Below are 22,758 nucleotides of genomic sequence, written 5' to 3' on the forward strand. Positions count from 1 at the left end.
GTGGATGTTTAGCAAGAGTTGTGTGTACACAGTGCAGCATTCCTCATAAAGTAACTGTAACAATAGCCTTCCACTATGTACAAAGCTCTGCATTGTCCTGCCCCAGGTTTCTCGAATACAGACACTGTACTTGGAGTCATAGAAGCTCTTCTCATGTGATAGGGACACTAAGTGCGATGCAAAACAAAAATGACCTTGTGTAAACACCAGGTTCGGAATGAAGTGCTTCCACAAAAAGTCCAATATTACTGGTCTGGTAATAAAAGTCTGCCCGGATATCTGCCTGCTCACTGGTGGGTATGATTGCCCTATCAAGCCCTTCCTACAGGGACACCTACCCTTCCTCTTTAATATAGCCTTTCATGGGTCCCATTTGATGTTTGAGGATCTGTTGGACCCTTGCAACATAAACAGGGAATACTAGAACTCTGAGACACCTTAGAGAAACCACAAAAGTGACCCCTTGGGTTAGCACCCACGAATGTTTTGTCTCACTAGCACCATTATATAGAGAACCTATAACATCTACAAATCAGACTGATTCCACCCTAAAGGCCAGTCCAGATGTGAAGTGCTGGCAAGTCCCTTCCACCCGTTACCCGCAGACTGTGGTATGAGGCTGACAGTAAGCCTGGATACCTTCGTTAACTTGTCTGAAGTTTGCAAACTATGTGCAAGTTCACCACAGCTCACCCTTTAGCGAATACCTCACATCTACACCATGGGACAGTAGAAACACTCCAGTCACATTCACAGCTTAATTCTTGTGACCTTGGATTCATTTGTTTTGTGAACAGCTGGAGTTAAGGACTTACTAAGTGATCAGTGAACAAACATAGAGAAAAACGCAACTTGTCAAAAAAAGAGAACTTAATGAGTGCTCTAGAGGCTGCCACCCAGACTCCCTCCTTACAGCTGGGATTCCCTCCTTCTAGCAGAGAAAAGGTTTATGCACAATTGAGAAGTGTGTTTTAACATGACATATAAAGGAGGCCTGTCAGCCCACTGTGATGGCTTCATTACACATTAGGGGACGCATTTTGCCTGAGCTCTCACTGTACATGTCCATCCTCATTAGAGCTGCGCAAGTACTGTCAGGCTGTACTGGTTGCCTAGTAACAGACATATAGCTTAATCTCACACATGGTGCCGCACTATAAGGGCAATAATAACGGCTATGTTCTGATTGGATATCACCAGTTGGAACTATTGAAGGGTGGAATAGTTTGACCTGGCGTTAACAAGGCCTTTTAAACTCTCTCAATGAGGACAAGTTGGAGTCAGAGAAATACATTATTAACCCTTGGACTTCCAGAGTCAGAATCTAAGTACGTTAACACTAAAACAGCTAGGAAAAGGACCCTCACATAACTCCACCCACATTTATTTACTTTTTCGGGGGGAGGGGGGAAAGGGGAGAGGCATAGAAGTGTGTGTGTGTGTATGTATGTGTGTGTGTGTGTGTATGTGTGTGTGTGTATGTATGTATGTATGTGTGTGTGTGTGTATGTGTGTGTGTATGTATGTGTGTGTATGTATGTGTGTGTGTATGTATGTATGTGTGTGTGTGTGTGTGTGTGTGAACGAGCAGAGTCAAGCAAAAAAAAAAATCCATTTAATATTTAATTAAAACAAACAAGCCCACGTTAACACTTCAATCACTGCTATGTACAGTACTAGGCCATAGGCTATTTATTCTAATATAACTACCATAGCTGCAGGTGTGAGGAGATTTCAAGTCGCGGTGGATGTTGATATATAACACGTGCTCTGAGTGCCTTCATCTATATTAATGTCTTGTTTATCTTGTCAGTCTTACCAAAAGCTAATAATGTGAATGGTTAAATGTTTTAGCAACAGACATACAAGTCATTCATTTACACAAATTAATAATTTAGTGTAACTACTAAAAGGGAGTTTTATTGCTTTGGAGCTCTGTTATTTACTCATACTTGTTATATATTACTGCGGTTTTCATTACTTTCAAGCTGATGAACCATGAAATGCCAGACATGTTACTGTGTAAGTCTTATTGCTGCACAGCTTCGAAATACACTCTTACACACTCCGCCTCACTGTGAGTTTAAATGCCATGGAACCCTGCGATACATTCACCTATACGGAACATTACTATGAGTCTCACGATATTCTGATACACACAGTACTAGCGCTATATTTAGTGTGAGGCTGACAAGTAATTTGCCTTTGGTGGCACTTTCAGGGGTGCAGCAAAAAACGCCGCCCCTATGCCCCAGCAGATGCCATGTCAGCCTCTTGTCCTGAGGGGCACGAGAGCTGGACAGCTGGCCACCGTAGGGACCCCCGAGGAGGTGGGCGGTGAGTGAACTTTTCCTGCTCTGCTCCCTCACGTGTCCTGCAGTGATACCGAGCCGGAATATGACGTCAATCCCGGCATCACTAAGCGGCATGCGAGAAGGTCAGATCTCCCTCACCCTATATTTAACCCTGTAACTTTCCAAATCCCCATAAAACCTGTACATGGGGGGTAATGTACACACGAGACATGGCTGAACACAATGTCCTCAGAAGTAATACAGAGTTAAATCAGCATCCTTGAACCCCAATCTCATCAGAAACTGTAAGCCATGAGCTTTACAAAGCTGACATTTATGGCCGTGCAGCCATGGTCAACAGAGAAAATAACACAATGTATGCTAAAACCCAGTCGGAGCAAAGGAAAACATAATGAGGTTTGATGAGTCATCTTACTTCCTATTTTCCATATACAGACAGGTTTGCATTGGGATAAAAGCTAAAAGGTTATGTTTAACACATAATGTATTTTGCCATTTGTTATTCATGGTGCGATATCGGTATATAATATCCCCAATAACTCCTACAGTGGGATAGCTGCATGTACTGATATAGCACCATGAGTAACAAATGGCAAAATACATTATGTGTTAAACCTAACCTTATTAAGTTATTAGGTTGTTAAAGGAATACTATAGTGCCAGGAATACAAAGCTGTATTCCTAGCACTATCGCTCCCCATGCCTCACCCCTCCCTCGCGTCCCCCCTCCCTGGCAAATAAATGGTTGCTTACCTAATGCCCCACTGTGGGCAGACTTAGTGCTGCAATGTAAACATGTTTAACATTGCAGCACTAAGTGCAGTAGAGACACTGAACTCAGTACACTTCAATGAGCTGAAGTGGTCTGGGTGCCTACAGTGTCCCTTTAACCTCCTCTGTATGGCTGTGTAATGCTCAGTGTATAAAGCCATTTTACAGAACCCTGTGCCCTCACTTCTGCAAACACTGCTCCCACATGACGTGTCCACATTCCAGGATTTGAATGCCCCCACACAATGGGATTGCATAAAAGAATGAAAACCTTAGGTGGTGGCCTACTAAATCCCCAGATCTAAATATATGAGAGCCACTTGAGAAAGCCATAGGGGCGAAACGCGTTGTGGATATTTTAATTCTGTTGTTAAATAAAGGTATTTTGGCTACTTTTAACTATTTGATTTTGCTATTTTGCTTTTTTTTTAATCATTTTTTATATTTTTTCTACTACTACCTGATATCCAGATTTTATAATTCCAGTCATGACTGATTCATTGAGCAGTCCGCCTGCTCAATTAAATGTGGGTAAAATTTTGATATTTATACTCCTATTGTCCTTTTATACAGTGAGCACTATTTGTTGTCTCTTTTTAACCCTTTTATGGTCTAAACACTGCTGTGATATTCACACACCTCTTCATGTATCCTATAAGTGGGGATTGTACCTCTGTATGCAATTCATACTAGAGCTGGTTTAAAGCTCTACCACACGTGAGTAGGAACACATTAGACCCTATATTTTAATTCTGATTTGTATAGGACGTATTGCACTATTATCTTCTCTCTGTTTCTACATATGGATTTTACCAAGTTGTCCTTATCTAGCTCCATTTAAGTACCGTATATACTTGAGTATAAGTCGACCCGAATATAAGTCGAGACCCCTAATTTTACCCCAAAAAACTGGGAAAACTTATTGACTCGAGTATAAGACTAGGGTGGGAAGTGCAGCAGATACTGGTAAATTTCTAAATAAAATTAGATCCCCAAAAAATTACATTAATTGAATATTAATTTACAGTGTGTGTATATAATGAATGCAGTGTGTGTGTGTGTGTATATATAATGCAGTGTGTGTATTAATACAGTGTGTGTGTGTGTGTGTGTATATATATAATGCAGTGTGTTTGTATGAATGCAGTGTGTGTGTGTATGAATGCTGTGTGTGTGTGTGTATGAATGCTGTGTGTGTATGAATGCAGTGTGTGTGTATGAATGATGTGTGTGTGTGTGTGTGTGTATGAATGCTGTGTGTGTATGAATGCAGTGTGTGTGTATGAGTGCAGTGTGTGTATGTGATGCAGAGCCTTTGTGGGGGGTGGGCTTTTTTTAAAAATTATTATTATTATTATTTATTTTTTATTTATATTATTAATATTTTTTTTATTTTGTATTATTTAATTTTTTATGTTATTTATTTTCGTCCCCCATCCCTGCTTGTTAGCTGGCCAGGGAGGGGGGCTCTCATTCCCTGGTGGTCCAGTGGTGTGCACTGTGTAGGAGGGGGCAGGCAGAGAGCTGTAACTTATCTTTCCTGCAGCTCCTGTAAGCTCCCTTCTCTCTCCTCCGGTCCGGTCAGCTCTCTTGCGGTGTGAGTGCCGCGCGGAGCGTTGCCACGACCCAGCGGCTCTCGCGAGACTTGCAGTGGAGGAGAAGAGAGCTGACCGGACCGGAGGAGAGAGAAGGGAGCTGACAGGAGCTGCAGGAAAGGTAAGTTACAGCTCTATGCCAGCCCCCAACAGGAACGTCGGGCTTGTAATGAGCCCGGCGGTCCTTGTCTGTATTATGGCAATGTAAGTTGCCATAATACAGACATTGACTCGAGTATAAGTCGAGTTGGGGTTTTTCAGCACAAAAAATTTGTCCAAAAACGTGTCTTATACTCGAGTATATATGGTACATTCTTCCCCACAGACAATTGGTTGTCCTCCGGGCAAGTTGTGCATTCGGACTCTTTTTTTTCTGCTATTGATTGTGATCTGTTACCATCATCATTGTTATAGGACTCTTTTTTTTTTTTATATATATATTTTTATATTTTATATCATTTTCATATTACTTTCATTATTTTTCTATGTTTGTTATTTGGCGGAATCTCTCTCTATTTATTTTGCTAATAATGGGAAGATATGGCTATAATGGACACATGACCACCAAAAGTGTAGTAGGCTGATACTCATTGATTTCTGATGCCATGCTGACTGGTGTCACTGGTTCTAGTTGTGAGATATTATGTGGAATATATTGGGGCACTCAATAGCATCCTGTAGTGGGCATCAAGGCAAGAGGAGGCAAATGCTCCCCCCCCCCTATAAAGAGTCACGGTGCCATTAGGGACCCCTGCGGACACCTCAGGGCCTGTTAAAACCAAGAACACCCTCTGACTGTCACCGTGCTCTAAGAATTGTCACTGGCCAGGTATTCTATTATTGCTACAATCTAAACATTTTAAGATGAATACTTCCAGCGGGATGCTGAGTGCATTTTATAACACAAGGTCAATGTCAGAGTTTAAATCTAAACGCAAATGGGAATTATGTTTCCAGTGAAGGGTAAAAAAAAAAACCATTTAGTAATAGTTTAACAAATGCCAACACAATCGAACATACGTTAAAGGGACACTATAGTCACCTGAACAACTTTAGCTTAATGAAGCAGTTTTGGTGTATAGAACATGCTCCTGCAGCCTCACTGCTCAATCCTCTACCATTTATTAGTTAAATACCTTTGTTTATGAACCCTAGTCACACCTCCCTGCATGTGACTTGCACAGCTTCCATAAACACTTCCTGTAAAGAGAGCCCTATTTAGGCTTTCTTTATTGCAAGTTCTGTTTAATTAAGATTTTCTTATCCCCTGCTATGTTAATAGCTTGCTAGACCCTGCAAGAGCCTCCTGTATGTGATTAAAGTTCAATTTAGAGATTGAGATACAATTATTTAAGGTAAATTACATCTGTTTGAAAGTGAAACCAGTTTTTTTTTCATGCAGGCTCTGTCAATCATAGCCAGGGGAGGTGTGGCTAGGGCTGCATAAACAGAAACAAAGTGATTTAACTCCTAAATGACAGTGAATTGAGCAGTGAAATTGCAGGGGAATGATCTATACACTAAAACTGCTTTATTTAGCTAAAGTAATTTAGGGGACTATAGTGTTCCTTTAAATGCAGAAATCTTTATTTGTGCTGTTTCGAAGCTGAAGACAGCAGACACGTCTTGTGTCTCATCAATCTGTTCATCGGCTAATTATACAAACTAATCTGTTTCTGTGTCTATAGTGGGAGGTTCCTGGCAAGTTATTCTATATTTGGAAAAAGATGACTAGGTGCTCGTGGTGAGCTGACTTTATTTCAAGACGCTCGTTCTTGATATTCCTTACAAATACAGAACCCATTTGGCACTGCAGCTGCTGGACTTGGACTTCCAGAGCATGATGGGAAATCTAGTGATTAGCAGCGGTGTCTCAGATTTGCTCCATTCCGATTATTGTAGTAACAGAATACTAGAATTAACCTCCCCGGAGGGTGCTAGAGAATATTAGTTAGTAGTGATTGGTTTAAGGGCTGTGCTAGCAATCCTTTCATATTCAGCTACTATTTCCCATAATTCTCAGCTAGACGCCTTCAGTGCTTTATATGATTTAATAGAATTAATGATAGATTGCAAATAAAAAAATGTTTTCAATAAAATGTTATCAATTTTCCTTTCAGAATCCAAAAAACCCCAAAATTAAATATTATTTTTACACACATACTACTCTGGGTGGCTTGGCAACAGGAAAATTGGTATCCATGAACAAAGCTAAAGGAGGGAAGAATTAGAATGAAGGACAGTTGGAGTATCAAAGAAGCTGGATAAGGAAGAGAATGGAAAGGAGGAAGAGAAGAGGGAAGGGTCAGGAGAAAAGAGGAGAGATGTTGTTAATGCTGGCAATCTTGAATTATGATGGAGTAGAGAACTGGAGTCAATCTTTATAGTACGGGAGTATTACAGTCAGTGTTACAGAGAGGGTGCGGACAGGGCCGGATTAAGAGCCCAGTGGGCCTGGTGCTGATAATTATGATGGGCCTAATTACAAAATCTTATTGACCAAAAACACTAAAACAGTCCTACCTCCTAAGCGTCATGTATCTGATGGAGATGGTGCTGGAGGGAAACTCATAGGATGCAACTATGAGAAAACACAAACCCTTTGCTAATCTCACGCTTTCATCTTTCAAGTAAACCCATACCCCCTAACAGCAGTGTCAAGTAAAGCAGGAAGTCTATGGATGCAGTAAAAGGGTGGGCCACTGACACAAATCACATAACCAGAACGTCCGAAAGGGCGAACATACACAAAAAGGGTGCATGTCTGTGTCCCCATGTCTCCCAGTCCCTTAGTGTCTGTGTCCCCATGTCTCCCAGTGTCCCCATGTCACTAGGACACATGGGGACATTGAGAGACATTGGGACACTGGGAAACATGGGGACACAGATACTAGGGAACACTGGGAGACCTGGGGACACTGAGACTCTTGGGGACACTGGGAGACATGGGGACACAGGGTGATAGACACGAGGGGACACTGGGAGACATGGGGCACTGAGACACTGTGATATATGTAGGGGGCACTGGAGACTTGATAAAGACCTGGGTACAGGTCAAAATGTTGCAGTGTCCAATTCACCTGCCTAAAGCTATCACAGTGCCTGAGATTTTTTTATTTTATACTAGGGGACACTGAGACACTACGGGCACTGAGAGACATCGGGCACTGAGAGACATGGGGCACTGAGATACTCTGATACATAGGGGACACTGATACCTAGGGGACATTGGAGACTTGATAAAGACCTGGGTAAAGGTCGAAACTTTGCGGTGTCCAATAAACCTGCCTAAATCTATTACAGTGAGTGCCTGAGATTTTTTCTTTTATACTAGGGGACACTGAGACACTAGGAGACATGGGGACATTGGGGGACTAGGGGACTTTGGGAGACTAGGAAACACTAGGGACACTGGCACACTACAGACACTGAGAGACACCAGGGACACATGGGGATACTGAGATACTAGGGACACTGGCTGGGAGATGTGGGGACACTGGGAGTGCCCCATGTCTCCTAGGTCTCAAAGTCGCCCAGTGTCCCCATGTCTCCCTGTGTCCCCCAGTGTTTCCATGTCTCTCATTGTCCCCTAGTGTCTCAGTGTCCCCATGTCACCCAGTGTCCCCTAATGTTTGTATCCCCATGTCTTCCAGTGTCCCTTAGAGTCTGTGTCCCCATGTCTCCCAATGTCCCAATGTCACTAGGACACTAGGGGACACTTAGAGACATGGGGACACATGGTAACACTGGCAGACATGGGGCCACTGAGACACTAGGGACAGTGGCTGGGAGACATGGGGACACAGACTAATGGCCACTGCGAGACATGGGGCCACTGTGTCCCTAGTGTCTCAGGGTCTCCATGTTCCCCAGTGTCCCAATGTCTCAGCATCCCCATGTCTTGGAGCTGCTGTCTGGACTCTCTGTGCAGAGCTGCTCCCCCGTGGATCAGTGAGTAGAGAGAGGCAGGGAGGAAGATGCCGTAACTTCTTATCACTACCTCTATCCACACAAACAGCGACCCCTACTGGCCGGCGCTGGTACTGCAGAATAATCTCTGTTTATACTGAGACAGACATTTGTATTGCCGGTATTACTGCAATACCGGCACCGGCTAGGCAGCTTCAAATACCTGAGAAATACTTCTGAGAAATACCTGTCAACCCTAAGAAATACATGAGAAATACCTGGCAACCCTATGCGTAGTGTGTAAAAAAAAAAATGTAAAAAAAAAAAACATTTTTTTTTTTTTAAATCAATGGGCCTATTCCATGGGCCTGGGCCTGGAGCTGCAGCTCCATCAGCCCCTATGTTAATCCGGCCCTGGGTGCGGATAGTGGGCAAACACTCAGCTAGTGTGTAAAGAAAGGGGAACCTTGGAAAACACAGTGTATGGTGTGTTCTGTTAAGGGAACACTCCAAACACTCGAAGCACTTCAGCTTGGATCTTTTATAAATGAACCTAGTTAAGCCCCCTTGACTGTCAATCAGACAACCGGTCCTGTTAATTCCTGGTTGGTTAGCTCAGTGAAGATAAACTTAAAGGACCACTCTAGGCACCCAGACCACTTCAGTTTAATGAAGTGGTCTGGGTGCCAGGTCCCTCTAGGATTAACCCTGAAACTGCTATGCTTATAATGGGGTTAATCCAGCCTCCAAATCCTCTAGTGGCTGTCTCACTGACAGCCGCTAGAGGCGCTTGCGTGATTCTCACTGTGAAAATCACAGTGAGAGCACGCAAGCGTCCATAGGAAAGCATTGTAAATGCTTTCCTATGAGACCGTCTGAATGCGCGCGCAGCTCTTGCCGCGCATGCGCATTCAGCCAAAAGGGAGGATCAGAGGCGGAGAGGAGGAGGAGAGCTCCCCGCCTGGTGCTGGAGAAAGGTAAGTGTTTAACCCTTTCTTCTCCCCAGAGCCCAGCGGGAGGGGGACCCTGAGGGTGGGGGCACCCTTAGGGCACTATAGTGCCAGGAAAATGAGTATGTTTTCCTGGCACTATAGTGGTCCTTTAAGAGGCAGCTACTACTCAGAGCACCTGCCTTGCAAAGACTTCTCATTGAGCTGCATTGGGACGTCTGTGATTGGACAGCCACAGAGAGTATGGGTGGGGTTACAAGGGGAGGACTTGCAAAGGCTGCAGACAAGAGATCTGCAGCTCTTACAATCTGTTTTTCGATATACCCCCAAATGAAAAAAATATATAATTAAAAGCATACGTGATTTTATTGGGGATATATCTACTAAACAACAATTTGTTTATTTAATTTTGTATTTGGGCAGTTCAATGTACCTTTAATTTCATCCAAGTTATGGACAATTTATGATAGCCAGGAATGAAATTTACAGCGCATCGGTAATTTTAATACTTTGTTACAAATGATTTTCCATAATTTCAGTATCTGGCTGACACCGGGGAAAGATCTGCATATGATCTTTCACTGAGGAAGCAACCAACGCTGGGTCTGCTTTACTGTGCCCCCATAAACTGAGAGGCTACTCCTACGACCACAGGGTTACGAATTAACTGGGCTCTCAGTGCCAGTGCCCATCTCCTCTGCTTTAATTATGTTTTAACGCTATTGTCTGGATATAACATCATACCAACAAACAAGATATAAGTCCAAGAAATACCAGGCTACACCGGTGTAGGCAAGAGCTATTCAAGATAAGTGAGTGAAGCAAAACCCAATTTCAAAGATACAAAAATAGTCTATTATCACTTTAATTAAAATAAAGCGTTTATATAAGAAAGAAAATGTGCACACTGTGTAACATTAAACCAGAAACCACATGCACCCCATTCTACACTGACAGATCCATCTCTGCCCATATTATTTGTTCTTGTAGCAAAGTCAAAACATAGCAACGAGCTGTAGATATGTTGCAATACCATAAAAAGATGCAGAGTATTTTGCTTTATTTTAAAATCTTAAGGAAAAAAATACTGGACGTGTAAAGCATTGAGAGCAATCAAGCATAAAGATGAATATTGCTCAGAAAACCAAGTTCGGTGACAGACGTAAAGAGTTATAAAAAAGGATGGAGAGGATTCTAGCTTAAAATCGACTTTACATTAGTCAGGAGCACATTAAACTGTTTGTATGGGTTCTTTATTTTGTTTTGGTTTTTTTTATGTGGCACAACATTTGATTGTTTTGTGATTGATCAGAGATCTTTCAAGAAAAAAGGAGGATAATCAGATCTATTGCAGGGCAGGTAATATTATTATTATTATTATTATTATTATTGCCATTTATATAGCGCCAACAGATTCCGTAGCGCTTTACAATATTTTGAGAGGGGGGGATGTAACAATAAATAAGACAATTACAAGAAAACTTACAGGAATAATAGGTTGAAGAGGACCCTGCTCAAATGAGCTTACAGTCTATAGGAGGTGGGGTATTAGAAACATTAGGATAGGAAATATCAAGTAGGAGTGAAGCAGAGCTGGAGGAGAGAGCAAAGCACTATCCCATAGGAGAGCAAGAGACAGGTATGTAAGGGAGAGATTACTCTGGGAGGCCATACGCTTTCCTGAAGAGATGGGTGTTAAGGCCCTTCTTAAATGATTGAAGACTAGGGGAGAGTCTGATGGCAGTAGGCAAGTTATTCCATAGGAGAGGAGCCGCCCGTGAGAAGTCCTGCAAGCGTGAGTTGGCCGTACAAACCAGTTTTAGCAGAAATCTGCAAGTGTTACATGTTCAATGTATGTGGTACAATAAAAAAAGAAACCGCTTCAAAGAATGTTAACAGAATGCATAACCTGTTTTTATGCTGTTATTAGCAGACAGTTTATGCACATCAGCTTCCTAAACCAGATCATTTTTTGAAAAGTAATGGGAACTGAGTCACTTTAACAGATTTGCAATTTTTAAGATGTGCTTCCAGCTAAGTATATGGCCACAGAGGGGCTGCTTTTTCTGCCTTTTAAAATGGATAACCTGTTCTGACTGGCACACTCTACGGTGACGTGGTGGCCTTCAGGGAGAAGAGATTGATTGTGACAGGCAGGAGAGATCTCAGATCTGCACACAGCAAAGAGATTCAGAAGCCGCACCGCTCCCTCCTCCCTCCTCAGCCACAGGGGGTACTGTCAACACAATCTCCCGTGTCAGAGAGAAGCCCTAATCTCTTCAAGACTGTCTTCTACCAGCGCAGCAGTGGCTAGAAGCCATGTCTGCACCATTGACATGCTAAGACCATGGAGAACAAGCCTCCCCACTTTTATCTGCACAGATCTCAGACTTGTATATTTGTAGCAAATGCATTACAACAAAAACAGAGAATATGCATTTGATTTGGCTCTCCCTAAGCTAAAATGGTAATCCAGATGTGGACCCCATACTTACTGTACCTAGAGGGGTATCAGCTACTCCTCGCTGACGAGGCCCAAAGCAGGCCAAAACGATGGTCTGGGGTTGCTGTATCTGTCATGCAGAGGGAAAGTGCAGGTATTTCAGTTCTGGGCTGCCTTTATGGGTGGGATCAGTCTGATATGTAAGTGGTATAGATTCTCTCTGTAATGGCACAAGTGAGCAAAAATATTATTGAGACCTGAGCGGGGACTACCTGAAGGGCAAGCTACTGAGTTTATTTAAGCTTTTGCCCATTCTCTGTTTTAGTTGCAATGCCAGGCTTTATATTTCATATCTGCAAATAAAAAAACACATAAACTGGCCACATTGCAAAAGAAAAAATTATATCATAGAATGTGACAGCAGATAAGAACCATTCGGCCCATCTAGTCTGCCCAATGTTCTAAATACTTTCATTAGTCCCTGGCCTTATCTTATAGTTAGGATAGCCTTATGCCTATCCCACGCATGCTTAAACTCCTTTACTGTGTTAACCTCTACCACTTCAGCTGGAAGGCTATTCCATGCATCCACTACCCTCTCAGTAAAGAAATACTTCCTGATATTATTTTTAAACCTTTGCCCCTAATTTAAGACTATGTCCTCTTGTTGTGGAAGTTTTTCTTCTTTTAAATATAGTCTCCTCCTTTACTGTGTTGATTCCCTTTATGTATTTAAAAATCAAAATATATATTTTTTTAAAAGCTCATCTGTATTCACGGTAGATGCCCCTAGAAGACATGTCCCTGTAGGCAGCTGCCTATCCTTCGAAATCTGGTCCTGAGTATAGTATAGAATGTATATATAGCGTGACCAAGTACAGAATGTATATATAGCGTGACCAGGTATAGAATGTATATATAGCGTGACCAGGTATAGAATGTATATATAGCGTGACCGAGTATAGAATGTATATATAGTGTGACCAGGTATAGAATATATATATAGCGTGACCAAGTAGAGAATGTATATATAGCGTGACCAAGTATAGAATGTATATATAGCGTGACCAGGTATAGAATGTATATATAGCATGACCAGGTATAGGATGTATATATAGCGTGACCAAGTAGAGAATGTATATATAGCGTGACCAAGTACAGAATGTATATATAGCGTGACCAGGTATAGAATGTATATATAGCATGACCAGGTATAGGATGTATATATAGCGTGACCAGGTATAGAATGTATATATAGCGTGACCAAGTATAGAATGTATATATAGCGTGACCAGGTATAGACTGTATATATAGTGTGACCAGGTATAGACTGTATATATAGCGTGACCAAGTATAGAATGTATATATAGCGTGACCAGGTATAGAATGTATATATAGCGTGACCAGGTATAGAATGTATATATAGCGTGACCAAGTATAGAATGTATATATAGCGTGACCAGGTATAGAATGTATATATAGCGTGACCAGGTATAGAATGTATATATAGCATGACCAAGTATAGAATGTATATATAGCGTGACCAAGTATAGAATGTATATATAGCGTGACCAGGTATAGAATGTATATATAGCGTGACCAGGTATAGAATGTATATATAGCGTGACCAGGTATAGAATGTATATATAGCGTGACCAGGTATAGACTGTATATATAGCGTGACCAAGTATAGAATGTGTATATAGCGTGACCAGGTATAGAATGTATATATAGCGTGACCAGGTATAGACTGTATATATAGCGTGACCAAGTATAGAATGTGTATATAGCGTGACCAGGTATAGAATGTATATATAGCGTGACCAGGTATAGAATGTATATATAGCGTGACCAAGTATAGAATCTATATATAGCGTGACCAAGTACAGAATGTATATATAGCGTGACCAGGTATAGAATGTATATATAGCGTGACCAAGTATAGAATGTATATATAGCGTGACCAGGTACAGAATGTATATATAGCGTGACCAGGTATAGAATGTATATATAGCGTGACCAGGTATAGAATGTATATATAGCGTGACCAGGTATAGACTGTATATATAGCGTGACCAAGTATAGAATGTATATATAGCGTGACCAGGTATAGAATGTATATATAGCGTGACCAGGTATAGAATGTATATATAGCGTGACCAAGTATAGAATGTATATATAGCGTGACCAAGTACAGAATGTATATATAGCGTGACCAAGTATAGAATGTATATATAGCGTGACCAGGTATAGACTGTATATATAGCGTGACCAAGTATAGACTGTATATATAGCGTGACCAAGTATAGAATGTATATATAGCGTGACCAGGTACAGAATGTATATATAGCGTGACCAGGTATAGAATGTATATATAGCGTGACCAGGTACAGAATGTATATATAGCGTGACCAGGTATAGACTGTATATATAGCGTGACCAAGTATAGAATGTATATATAGCGTGACCAGGTATAGAATGTATATATAGCGTGACCAGGTATAGAATGTATATATAGCGTGACCAAGTATAGAATGTATATATAGCGTGACCAAGTATAGAATGTATATATAGCGTGACCAGGTATAGAATGTATATATAGCGTGACCAGGTATAGAATGTATATATAGCATGACCAAGTATAGAATGTATATATAGCGTGACCAAGTATAGAATGTATATATAGCGTGACCAGGTATAGAATGTATATATAGCGTGACCAGGTATAGAATGTATATATAGCGTGACCAGGTATAGACTGTATATATAGCGTGACCAAGTATAGAATGTGTATATAGCGTGACCAGGTATAGAATGTATATATAGCGTGACCAGGTATAGACTGTATATATAGCGTGACCAAGTATAGAATGTGTATATAGCGTGACCAGGTATAGAATGTATATATAGCGTGACCAGGTATAGAATGTATATATAGCGTGACCAAGTATAGAATCTATATATAGCGTGACCAAGTACAGAATGTATATATAGCGTGACCAGGTATAGAATGTATATATAGCGTGACCAAGTATAGAATGTATATATAGCGTGACCAAGTATAGAATGTATATATAGTGTGACCAGGTACAGAATGTATATATAGCGTGACCAGGTATAGAATGTATATATAGCGTGACCAGGTATAGAATGTATATATAGCGTGACCAGGTATAGACTGTATATATAGCGTGACCAAGTATAGAATGTATATATAGCGTGACCAGGTATAGAATGTATATATAGCGTGACCAGGTATAGAATGTATATATAGCGTGACCAAGTATAGAATGTATATATAGCGTGACCAAGTATAGAATGTATATATAGCGTGACCAGGTATAGACTGTATATATAGCGTGACCAGGTATAGACTGTATATATAGCGTGACCAAGTATAGACTGTATATATAGCGTGACCAAGTATAGAATGTATATATAGCGTGACCAGGTACAGAATGTATATATAGCGTGACCAGGTATAGAATGTATATATAGCGTGACCAGGTACAGAATGTATATATAGCGTGACCAGGTATAGACTGTATATATAGCGTGACCAAGTATAGAATGTATATATAGCGTGACCAGGTATAGAATGTATATATAGCCTGACCAAGTATAGAATGTATATATAGCGTGACCAAGTATAGAATGTATATATAGCGTGACCAGGTATAGACTGTATATATAGCGTGACCAAGTATAGAATGTATATATAGCGTGACCAGGTATAGAATGTATATATAGCGTGACCAAGTACAGAATGTATATATAGCGTGACCAGGTATAGAATGTATATATAGCGTGACCAAGTATAGAATGTATATATAGCATGACCAGGTATAGAATGTATATATAGTGTGACCAGGTATAGAATGTATATATAGCGTGACCAGGTATAGAATGTATATATAGCGTGACCAAGTATAGACTGTATATATAGCGTGACCAGGTATAGAATGTATATATAGCGTGACCAAGTATAGACTGTATATATAGCGTGACCAGGTATAGAATGTATATATAGCGTGACCAAGTATAGACTGTATATATAGCGTGACCAGGTATAGAATGTATATATAGCGTGACCAGGTATAGAATGTATATATAGCGTGACCAGGTATAGAATGTATATATAGCGTGACCAAGTATAGACTGTATATATAGCGTGACCAGGTATAGAATGTATATATAGCGTGACCAGGTACAGAATGTATATATAGCGTGACCAGGTATAGAATGTATATATAGCGTGACCAGGTACAGAATGTATATATAGCGTGACCAGGTATAGACTGTATATATAGCGTGACCAAGTATAGAATGTATATATAGCGTGACCAGGTATAGAATGTATATATAGCCTGACCAAGTATAGAATGTATATATAGCGTGACCAAGTATAGAATGTATATATAGCGTGACCAGGTATAGACTGTATATATAGCGTGACCAAGTATAGAATGTATATATAGCGTGACCAGGTATAGAATGTATATATAGCGTGACCAAGTACAGAATGTATATATAGCGTGACCAGGTATAGAATGTATATATAGCGTGACCAAGTATAGAATGTATATATAGCATGACCAGGTATAGAATGTATATATAGTGTGACCAGGTATAGAATGTATATATAGCGTGACCAGGTATAGAATGTATATATAGCGTGACCAAGTATAGACTGTATATATAGCGTGACCAGGTATAGAATGTATATATAGCGTGACCAAGTATAGACTGTATATATAGCGTGACCAGGTATAGAATGTATATATAGCGTGACCAAGTATAGACTGTATATATAGCGTGACCAGGTATAGAATGTATATATAGCGTGACCAAGTATAGACTGTATATATAGCGTGACCAAGTATAGAATGTATATATAGCGTGACCAGGTCCCCATCTTTTTATCTATCATGAGATCATTTGTTTTTAAACTGAGCCTTCTGTCTCGGATGATGTCAATTAGAGTCCACTATTATTTCACAGCTTGTTTTAGTGACAGGAAGAATTTTTAAATCTATTTTTTACAAAAAGGTTAAATTGTATCTAAGCAGTAAATCTCTATAAAAATCACTCGGATGCCTGTTAATGCTTTTATTTCTGTTTCTGACCGTTTTCTCTACATATTATCTGTTTCCATGGCAACTTTTACTGTGCATGATGCTTCGAAAAAATTATAATTCCTTTATATGTATTTTTTATATATTTTCCTTGTTCACAATGAGTTTAGTATTATCGAAAGAAGGATAAAAGGTGACTAACTGATGTAACTGTGATAAAACATACCTGCATAGCAGTAAAGTATTCCTTATTTTACATGATCTGAAAGAAATATTACTGTTCGAAATATTAGCAAAATAACATAAGATCTTGGTCACCAATGTTCTCTGTTCACCAAGAAAATGCCTATCAGCTCTTCGCCTGTTGTATCACACACTTCAGGGTCCTCACATTTTGGACATTGCTGATGGACTACTGCTAGAGCTGATAGAATCCCTATCTACCTTTTTTTTAGCCTTGTCCCCCAATTATTTTGGAAATCTATTGATGTACGCAGTACACCTTTATGATTTGTCAGATGCTTCAAGCACCTTCATGTTTTAGCCATACCCTAGCAACCCTCTCCCCTTACAAAGAGCCTTTTTTGGTTGTACCTTCTGGTGGTTTCCAAGAGTCTCATACAAGCTCTTTGGAAGACCTCTGGTAATATTTCACATCCTGGTCAGACTGGGTGGAAGACATTTGCAGCATGTAAAGAGACTGTTGCCCTTTCTTCAGATACTCATGATAAACATCTAGTTGGTTTGGCAACAGTATTTGACTTCACCTCCACCAACATAATTCTTCTCCAAGTGTGTGTCTCCCAAGTGTTGGACCTTTTATGTTTCTTCCACTATTAGAAAGTTGGAAAAAAGGGGTGGAAAATGGGGGGTAATATGTTTCCCCCTCCATGCCAAAATCTTTAACTCACCCCTCCCTGCCTTTTCTCAGATTCTCCTCCTTTTTCTTCCCTGCATGCATATTTTTTTTCTTTAATACCTCTTTTTCATGCCCTTCGCCAGTCTCGTTCTCTACTTATACATTATATTGTTTCTTATCTTCATTTTTCAGGGGAGTACTGTGACATCTTAATTAGTCTTTACTTGTCTTGCTCTGTATTATTCCATTACTAAAACAGTTATCAGGAGATCAGTGTACAGTCCAGAGAATGAAGATCAGATGTTGGCCAGGTTGGTTAAACTCATGAACTACTAGATCAACATTCACAAGTAGATGTATCATTGTTGTAAAGAATTCTCCTCCTGTCAACTAACAGATCACATCTTAACACCTACTACCAGACAACACCCTCCAAGAGCAATCAGCCCCTTCAAAGATGGCAGCTAAGAATTGGTTCCTTAAAACCAGGATACCTGTTTTATAATTAGTATTGTGGCATTACGAGCAAACAATCATAAAAAGCACATTTTATGCCATTACAGTTCAATTACCATAAAGGGTTATCCCAAGCTTCATGAGCACTTCAATAATTTAATGTGGTTGAAGTGCTTTGAGTTTAATTATTTCCATTGTTGTGCCGAAACGGTTTTACTTTATCTGACTTATGTTCAGATGTAGTGAGGTGTGAGAGGTCTAACTACTAGAAATTAATATTCAGATTTTTCACATTTACACAACAACACCAACTTGAAAACGGGAAACATTAGAAAACAAAAACAGTCTTTGCAACAAAAAAAAACAAAAAAACACAAAAGTGACCTGGCCGCTTGCTTGAGGCGGCCAGATGGGGCAAGCTGATGGTAGATATACATAAATTAATTTTTCCCCGTAGGTGGCCCAGCTCTGTTTTCACGAACGTCTTTTGAGGAGCTGCATCAATGGCCTACTCATGTACAAAAGTACAACAACATATATCTTTGGAGGTTCTTCCAAAACGTCAGGGTCCTACTAAGACTGACTCTCCTGATGTGCAAAAATATGTCTGTTCGAAAAGGATGCCATCTCTAATAACAGCGTCGGGTATTGACAAAACGTGACTGCAGAAGCCTTACCTTTCGTCACCTTGGACTTTGAACATATGATATAAGACTACATTTTAACTTCTGGAAAATACTCAAAGCTCATAGAGTGGCGAGACAGTCACTTTAAAACAAAAAAAAGGTATTATGAAATGAAAACTACAATGCCACTAAACAAATGTACTGAAAAACTCTGCTTCTCATCTGTTAAACATAGAACTAGAAATAATGAGAAGTGAGAGATGAATCACACGGTTCGTTTATGGAGAATTAATAAAAGCAGAAAAAACATCCGAGGATAAAGAAGAAAGACTGTGTCATATCCTTTACATCATACTACTTGTAACACAATATCAACACAGCTGAAGTTGGAATCAATAAAGCAATGGATGTTTGGTTGTTTATATAATAAATGATAATGTAATCTTACATAACAGAGCAGGGGGTGTGGATACAAAGTGATTCATACCACTTGCAATGGGCCAGGATTAACACTAGATAGAGGGAGCATACATTGCAAACAATGAGCAATTCTGATAATGTGTCGGCAATGTAAGGGAAGAAAGGAAGGGACACGCTGACAGCTTTTAAAACATACACTAGACTAGCTAGTGATACCCAGCCAATCATTTATCACGGGTGCAGGAATTCGCCTTAAATGCCAAATCCATAAAGTAGGAATTGCTGCATGTCTGTCCACTGTGATGGATGGCATTTCAAATAAATAAGCAAATAACGTTTGGGGTGCTTTTGTTAATATCCGCACTGTTATTTCCCTACATTTCTTGTGAAGTACAGCGTATTATATGGATTACGTGTGAGAAGTGAACGCAGGGATGTAACTCTATGGGGTGTGTACGTATAATGTCAAAGTATTTTACCAGCGCTGGTGTAAACCCATTTTATTTTCTGCTCCCTCTTCCCATCAGTTCCTGTGTCTCCCATCTCCTAACATATATCTCTCCCTATATGTGTCGCTCGTCCATTACAGCAGATCACTTTATCCTTTGTTAATCGTGTTTCACTCCCCAGTCACTTTCCATGTTTATCTAATTTCCTCCACTTTTGTCTCTCTGCATCACCTTTACAGTCTTTTACCCATCAACAGTCCATTCCTTTTTTGGGGTATCTCAGAAATCCTCCTCCCACATCCCTCATTACTTTCCTTCTTCTCCAACTGATTCTTCTTTTTTCTAGCCCCATCTATCTCTACTCAGTAGTTAGACCCAACCGTCTCGCCTACATTTCTGACCCTGTACCTGTCACCCATGTCTAGCCCCACCTGTCTCTTCGCCATTTCTGTCCTTAACTGCCCACCCATTTCTGGCACCAACTGTCTCTTCCTAATTTTTTGACCCACCTGCCCTCCCCCATTTCCCCTCAATTTATCTGAAATTTCATGCAATCAAACATATACAAAAAAGAGAGAGACACTTAGTGTCAAGCAGAGCACAGTTACTGCAGCTACTTCCTATCTGCTATTGGTCAAGACAGCTGAGGGGAACAGTATCATTATTCGGTGTGCTATGGATTATCCATGGGAGTCAAGATCCTTTACAGACTTCGTTTTGCACTCTGGCTCTGCCCGTGCCATCTCCCTTTCCTAGCCCCACCTGTCTCTCCCCGATTTCTGATATCAATTGTGCACTACCCCTGATTTCTTGTCCACTTCTCCCTCACCACTACCATGTCCCATCTATTTTTTTTCAATATGATAAAATATACAAGAGACAAAGTAAGGTCCACTTTGTCTCACGTTTTATCAGAGTTGCTATTTTCTATCACCTATTGGTGAATACTGCTGATTGGAACAGGAATCATTATGTACTATGCTATGGATTATTTATGGGTCTCGAGATCCTACATTGACTCAGAGGCCACACTGGGCATGTGGCAATAGGTATCTGACTGAATGGTAGTACATGGAAAGAGGAGCCTTGATTTTATGCATTGGTTCTAAACAGAGTATGCGAGGCACAGAAATTGTCTGCAATTTAGACAACCCCTGGTTCTATTCCATGGGGGATATTGACAAATCTATGACTGTGTGAGTGTTTTGAGGACTTGGTGAGGAAACTTTGGGCTATGCATCCCATCTTCCTTAGTCAATTCCTTTAACCCCTTAAGGACCAAACTTCTGGAATAAAATGGAATCATGACATGTCACACACGTCATGTGTCCTTAAGGGGTTAAACTGTATCTTCTATAACAACTATAAAACTAACAACTATAAAAATCGCCATCAGACTGTAGATTGCCCAAGTTTAACCAAGAGAGTGCCATTAGCACACCAAGTAAATCTTCACCCAATTCCGGCATAAAATCACATATGTATGGCCTTCATAACTTTTCCCAGCAGAATACAATATTACATATGTTTACATATAATATAATGTAGATTATATATGTCATGTTAGATATGCTGCTTGCTATATCATGTGTGCTACATGTGTGCTACAGTATTATTATTATTATGTTATTATTTATATAGCGTCAGCAAGCTCTGTAGCGCTTTACAGTGGGTGGACGAACAGACATGTAGTTGTAACCAGACAAGTTAGACAAACAGAAACAGAGGGGTTGAGGGCCTGCTCAGTGAGTTTACATGTTAGAGGGAGCGGGGTATAGTGACACAGTAACAGAGGGATTGAGGGCCGTGCTCAGTGAGTTTACATGCTAGAGGGAGTGGGGTATAGTGACAGTAACAGAGGGATTGAGGGCCCTGCTCAGTGAGTTTACATGTTAGAGGGAGTGGGGTATAGTGACAGTAACAGAGGGGTTGAGGGCCCTGCTCAGTGAGCTTACATGCTAGAGGGAGTGGGGTATAGTGACACAAAAAGGTAAGGATAGTATTGACAGTTGCAAGAGAGGAATCAGTCGGGAGCTATGAACAGTTTTATTGATACGCTTTTATGAAGAAGTGGGTTTTTAATGATTTTTTTTGAAGGAGTGGAGACTGGGTGAGCATCTAACGGAGGAGGGAAGCGGGTTCCACAGGAACAGTGCAGCCCTGGAGAAGTCTTTTAAATGGAGCCCTATATCTTACAGGAAGCCAATGTAGGGACTGACAGAAATGTGAGGCGTGGGAGGTGCGGGCGGAAAGGAAGGTGAGCCTCGCCGCCGCATTCATTATGGACTGTAACGGCGCAAGTTGGAAGCACGTAAGACCACTGAGAAGCGGATTACAGTAGTCAAGGCGAGAAAGGACAGTGGGATGGACCAACACCTTAGTCACATCTGGCGTTAAGTAGGGGCGAATGCGCGCAATGTTTTTGAGATGGAAGCAGCAGGATTTGGCGATAGAGTGAACATGAGGCGAGAAGGAGAGGTCGGAGTCAAAGAGAACACCTAGGCAGCAAGCTGGTCATACAGCATACCAAAGGAGCCGATACAAAACAATAGATACATTTCTTACAAGAGTCCCACAATATATTGCATTTCTTATTTCAAGTCTCAATCTTTCCTTTTCTCTCTCTCTCTCTCTCTGAGCAGCAGGACCAGCTGAGATCATTATAAAGAGGTGATGGTTGCATATGACTGAATATTATTTGTGTGGAGATGGATGTGATCTAAATTCATGTTTTATAGCTTTAAAAGGTACAGTAACATAATAATTGGTTTAATTACCCCAGAAAACACGTAATCTCCCCTCCCACCTCCCACCATTCTCTGGATGGGCACATTTGGTATTGTCTGAGATCAATTAGCACAGTTACAAATTTATACTCTAGAACAGCGGT

General features: G+C 40.6%; 1 protein-coding gene across 1 annotated transcript in view; it reads right to left on the reverse strand.

The window, feature by feature from the left end:
* The window catches only part of FBXO41 (F-box protein 41), a 144,806-nt gene that overhangs the window by 55,345 nt on the left and 66,703 nt on the right, over positions 1-22,758 (reverse strand). The gene's annotated exons all lie outside the window — the stretch shown is intronic.

This window comes from Pelobates fuscus, chromosome 6 (assembly GCF_036172605.1).
Source record: "Pelobates fuscus isolate aPelFus1 chromosome 6, aPelFus1.pri, whole genome shotgun sequence".
Classification (NCBI taxonomy): Eukaryota; Metazoa; Chordata; class Amphibia; order Anura; family Pelobatidae; genus Pelobates; species Pelobates fuscus.